General features: G+C 47.1%; 1 protein-coding gene across 1 annotated transcript in view; it reads left to right on the top strand.

Moving 5' to 3' along the window:
* Positions 1 to 2,042: 2,042 nt before the first annotated feature.
* P2RY2 (purinergic receptor P2Y2) overlaps positions 2,043 to 6,000 on the top strand; it is a 54,096-nt gene continuing 50,138 nt past the window's right edge. The window contains exon 1 of the mRNA XM_053312896.1: positions 2,043 to 2,103. The gene's annotated coding sequence lies outside the window, so the exon portion shown is untranslated. The remainder of the gene's footprint in view (positions 2,104 to 6,000) is intronic.

The following is a 6,000-nucleotide window of genomic DNA, read 5'->3' as shown; positions in this document are numbered from 1 at the left end:
GCATGAGCGAAGCAGTGGAGGATAGACACGTTCTCTCAGAGAAGCGCCCACACCACCACGGAGCAGCTATTGGGCAACTTAAGTTTGTTTCCGTGTTTATAAGAATGATGAATACGTTTGGGAGAGAGAGAGATGGGGAAAAGACTAATATATAAGTGGCAAGCGCTCTGCATTTCTGCCCTTGATCTTGCCTAGTGCCCCGGCCCATGCCCCCACTCAGCCAACAAACTTTGCAAAACATGCATCCTCCCCCTTTTGTGTTCAACCTGCAGTACAGAGATAGTCATGGCAGGAGCTGGAGGGCTGAGAGCCTGAGCCCACTTCTCATTCAGCACACTCTTTCCCCGGCCCCACTCCACACACATACCTGACCTGCCCAACACAGCCCCGGTTCTTTGGATTCGACAGCAGCGGCGTGGTGGATAGTGGGTTCAGCAACAGCACATCCTGCGGGAATGGTGGTGGTGGGGTACACACACACATGAGCATAAAGCGTGGTGCTGGTCACTGGTGGTCCCAGGTGTTGCGCGTGAGAGAGCGAGAGAAGCTGAAGCACGCACACCCACGGAGCAGCGATGAGTGTGATCACAAGTAAGCGTGCGGTGCGTGCGTCGCTGAATATAGGGGGGAGGAGCGATTGTGCCAGTGCCGTGTGCAGGCGGTGTCTCAGGCATGAGGACGGAGGGAGCGCACACACCGGGGCTGCCTGCACCTATCAGCCCCAGCCCCTAGAAGCACATGGGTGAAGAGGGGAGGCAAGGCAGCCAGCTCATAGAATCACTCGGCCAACTCGGGAGGGACTGGAGACGAGACAGGAGACGAGAATGGGGGCGGGGGGCAGCGGTAGCACAGCAGCAAGCAGGCAATGAGGAGAGTCAGCACGCCACCAGCACCAAACACAGAGGGGCAGACCGACGTTCAAGCCAGGCATGTGTGAGTGTGTCGCAGGCAAGCATGACTGAGGAGGGGAGGGAGCACATGCGCACACATGCACACAGCCCCAGCAGCCCTGAGAAGTGAGTGAGGCGTGTGCAAACAAGGAGGCTCAGGCAGCCAATTAGAATCAGAGATCAGATGGCGGCGGACGCTCGGGGCCAACTCAGGAGGGACTCTCCTCACTGCCTGCTGCTGTGCTGCTGCCGATTCTCATCTCCGGTCCCGACAGGAGATGAGAATGGGCGGCAGCAACAGCAGGCAATGAGGAGAGTCAGCACGAACAGTCGAGCACTAACAGAGAACGGAAAGACGGGGCAGGCAGACTACGAGAAGTTCAAGCCAGGTGTGCGGGGCCCTTGAAAACGTGGGGCCCGTAGCAAATGCTACGTTTGCTACTATGTTAATCCGGCCCTGCTCAGTGCTCTGACCTCCACCATCACCATCACCCCTCTACCAAAAATCAGGTTTGGGGAAGATCATTTCAAGAGTTGGCCCCTCTCCTTCTTTCTAGCAAAATTTCTCCATACGAGGATACATTGCTTCCCTCAGTCCACAAATCCTGAAGAGACCAGGTTCTGACGGGGAAGCTTTTATAGCTAGCCAGAGCCCCCGAGGGCCAATGAGAAGCTGGGGGCAGAGTCAACAAAAGGGCCAATCTGTGGGCAATCTGAACGCCTTTGGCCCCCTATCATGGCTCTTGAGATCAGATGCTGAGCACCCTGTTGGGGAAACTCTTGGCTCAAGAATGGCTGTTTCCTGCCACTCATTTCCTCTGGATTGTGCCCAGAGGCTGTGAAGTGCTTTGCATCTTCAAAGGGCTCAATAATTAATAATATCACACAGCCTCTACACACATTACCCTTTTGACAAATGTACCGTGTAAAAAATAAAACTTGCCTTGGCTTACCGTTTGCCTCCACAACATTTAAGCCAAACCTCTTTATCTTACCCACTGGGTGGCACCTAATGGATCTGAAAGCAGCCATCACAGTCTCTAATTACACATTTGAAAATCCCCCTCCCTCAAGGAGAATTATGCATATTTCAAGTCAGGCCCGGAGGCGTCCTTCTCTCATGCCCTTGAATCATTTATCCACACTCAAAAGGCTCCCTATTTGAATTCCCCATGGAGGCAAGTTATATGGCGGGTCGTACACTCTCCTGACGGTATGTAGTTGGGCTTTTTTTAGAGAGCAAAAATAGCAAGCAGCTACTGAGGCCGTCAAACTTGATCCAAGGAGCAGCAGTGGGGAGGGGGGCCTGCTCCTCACCTGGTGGTTGTTTATCAGGTCAAAATTGCCTCCTTCAACCTGCAATGAAGCTTCTTAATTTAGGGGAAGGGTGGCTGGCATGGGGGCAGGATAGAGGTTTCTAGAATTATGCATGGTATGGAAAAGGTGGATTGAGAGGGTTCCCCCGCTCCCCGCCACCTCTCTTATAACACTAGAACTTGGGGCAGGACATTGGCAGTCCAGGACAGATAAAAGGAACAACTTCTCCACACAGTTACTCTTTGGAACTCACTGCCACAAGATGTGGTGATGGCCGGTAGCTTTAAGATTCATGGAGGAGGAGAGGTCTATCAACAGCTATTGGTCATGATGGCTCTATAGAATCTCCAGTTTGAGAGGCAGTATGCCTTTGAATGGGGAGCAAGCAGTGAGGGAGGACTACAGCCACCCCTCCCTTAGGACTGCCACTCCTCCAGGCCCTTTCATGAGGTGAAGCGAGGCTCCAGTCGTGGATTATTGGACACTGGTAGAGCAGCAAGATGTCCCCCACCCACAGGGCTGCTCTTCAGAACCAATATGTTCTGTATATAACATATGTTGAATAATGGTAACAGCAGCATAGAAAAAGCACTCTGAGCATGTCAAAAGTTCCTTTCTTTCTAGTAGCCCTAGGGGTCAGTGAAAAACCACTAGGAGAGAGTTAAATCCATCTGGCAGGTAATTTTGTTTGCATCCCCCAGAAGTGATGATTGCCTGAGTTACAAAGCAGGAAGGTTCTGATTCAAATCTTGCTTCTGCCATGAACTTACTAGGCATCCCTAGTAGGACTCTCCCATTCCCAACCTACAATATGAGGAGGATGACCTTCCAAGGTTGTAAAACTTGCAAGGATTACAAGGCAATGCATAGAGAGTCAGTGTAGTCTAGTAGCTAAGGTGCTGAATTTTGGTTACGGAGAGCTGGGTTTGAATATCCACTGGGTGATATTGGGCCAATTGCATGCTCTTAGCCTAACCTACCTCGCAGGGTTGTTGTGAGGATAAAAGAGGGGGAAGAATCAAATATGTTGCCTTGAGATCCTTGGAAGACTATTGCCTTATTCAGATATTATCTTCAACACTTATACAATGAGGGTGTCGTGTACACAGGTACAGTTATTCACATGTTATGCTGAACACAGGTATGGCAGTTTATGCCCTGTCTGCAGACTGCACCATGCATTTAAAGGGCCTGTATCCAGGTTCACTTTTTAAATGGACACAGGTACAGTCATTCACACAAAAACATGTACGAGTGTATAGTCATCGGTACACGCGTACAACAAAATGTCTGAATAGGACTTAGAAATGTGACCAAAGTATACTTGAGAGTGCGGTACAAATGCTCAGTGTTAAGAGCTGAAGAAGCAAAATATACCATTTAAAAAACCCTGCTTAAATTATTTCGCTTCTGTGGCTGTTAAATATCAACCCCCATTAGTGTGGGGGAACCCCAATTTAAAAGGTACACAGACCTGCCATTATTTTAAGATCTCCTGGTGAGTTTCTTCTGCATTCCATCTCCCACTCGATCCATGGCCTACTGAGTTTTGTCAAAGGGGAACTGGGCTCTATTGCAGAAGGAAGTTAGGACAAGAGTATATAAAGTGTGTATAAGCACGTACAACCATAAATAAACACCAAGAAACCTTCTTTGTAATGTCAGTGGGAGAGTCTCCCTGTCTCTCTACACCTGGTGCCTTCCCTTTCAGCACTGGGCAAAGACATTTTTGTGCACTGTAGCGTTTAGTCTGTCAGGGATTTGTGTAAAGTTTATTTTCAGTTATTTTTCACCATAGATTTTACTTTGGTTTGCATAAGTGTACTTATATTCCCACTGCCAACAATTATGCGATGAAGCCTCGTATAAGTATCAGGCTAATGTGGCTTTGCAGACAAGAGGAGGGTTTGTTACATAAATCACTCAGTCAGAAGTTCTTTAAAACACAACAAGAAGACTGATTATTTAAAGATGTTATCTGAGGTTTGTTTGTTTCACTGCTGATTAATAGGGCTGAAATCTTGCTTGGTGAAAATGCTGAGGATTCGAACTTCTCACAGCACTTAGTTACTTTGCATGCAATATATGTGATATGGAATTATTTAATCCAAGCTTATAAAAGTGTATCAAATAAGTGTATAAAAGTTAGTTTGGTTCATGTCCCTAACAGAATATAGAGCCACTAGGCTTGAAACAAGAAAATTGTTTTGAGTCAGAAGTGTTCAAACCAGGAATGCGGGCCCCTCTCAAGACTGTGAGATAGGAGGCCAGAAATAATAAATGCCAGAACCTGTTGGGAGATAGATAATATAGGTATGCAACTAGTCTATTAGCTAAATCCCTCACTCTAGCAAAAATAGACATCCCTGGCACCAGATACTGATAGGGAGTAAGGTTATCAGAAAGGCCAAGTAATAACTCATCTTTCCAGGCTCTAAATAGCACCTCTGGAATGTGTATGCTTAATTACCAATGACATGTATTAATTGCTTTACTGATATGCTTGTTTGCTGAAACCTATATAAACTGGCAAACTGCACAGCTCCAATGCGCAGTACCAGCCAGATTCTCTCTGACTGTACTCGTGCTTTTCTTGATCAAGAAATAAAAAGCTTATTTTGAGCATGCATCCTCTCTGCATATGCATGGGTGTAGCAAGGTTGTAGTGGGCCCAGAGACAAGATTTTAAAATGCCACCCCCTCACTGAAGCTCAGCTCATGAAGTAAAGAAATCTTAAATGAGGCTGAATAGTGGTAACAAAAAGCATAGTAAAATTTATTTCATATATATATATAACCTATGTGCCACAATAGAACATCATCCTAAATTATTTTTTTTAAGGTTTTGTAAATTGTGGACATTGCAAGTCATTTAATGGTACTAGAGAAAGACATGAGGTTCTGGTAGCTCCAGGTCTTAACACTCACATCAATTTCAGAGGATGAATACAACTGAAGGAAGCCCGGGCAGGTGGGCAGCTGGGGGAGTCAGTCATGTGACTTGCCTTGGGGAGGCCCCAGACAACTGTCGCCCTATTATAGTTACACCCCTGTGCCTTTGACTTCATTCATTCAGGCAACAAGTATAATTGCAGGAACTCTGTCTAATCCTCTTCGGTTCTGGCAAGACGCCCCATTCTCTATCCATGTGACAGAAGGATGAACGCAAGTGGCTGAATCAAACAGGAGAGCAAGGTTCCAGAGGACCTTTTCCCGCAACATATGTGGCTTTTCAGCTTTGAACCCAGTTCCTTTCCAGAACTGCACTTCACAACCCAGTTACAGACTGAGCTCTTTCTCACGATTAGGGAGAAGGGGCTTCACGCTGCAGGAGTGGAAGCCTTAGAACAATTACCCCCCCCCCCCCCCAGACAATCCTTTTCTTCTGGCTGGGCGATGTTACTAAGTGAATTGTTTGCCAGATGGTCTGGTCCGGCGGTGGGAGGCACGGAACATCCCCCCACATGGTCTGTGCTGCTGCACACAGTGTGGCTCTCCAGAGACGGGGATGATGCGTCCCAGCCTCCATGAATCCCACAATGCATCATGCAACGAGTAGGGATGTGCAAATTGATTTGGATACAAATCAATTTGTACCTGAATCTAGCTGATCTGGGTGATTTGGAAACAAAGCAAATCACCCCTGTGGTCTATTGGCTAGATTCGGGTACAAATCGAATCATGCCTGATTCAATTCGAATTGATTCAAGTTTTGGATCCCTCCCATTAATTCCCCCAGATTGCCAGCTTTCATTTTAAAAAAAAAAAAAGCTAAGCTTTAGCCCTTATAGAA

This window comes from Hemicordylus capensis, chromosome 3, assembly GCF_027244095.1.
Source record: "Hemicordylus capensis ecotype Gifberg chromosome 3, rHemCap1.1.pri, whole genome shotgun sequence".
NCBI classification, from domain to species: Eukaryota; Metazoa; Chordata; class Lepidosauria; order Squamata; family Cordylidae; genus Hemicordylus; species Hemicordylus capensis.
This window is presented reverse-complemented; position numbering and strand designations above follow the sequence as displayed.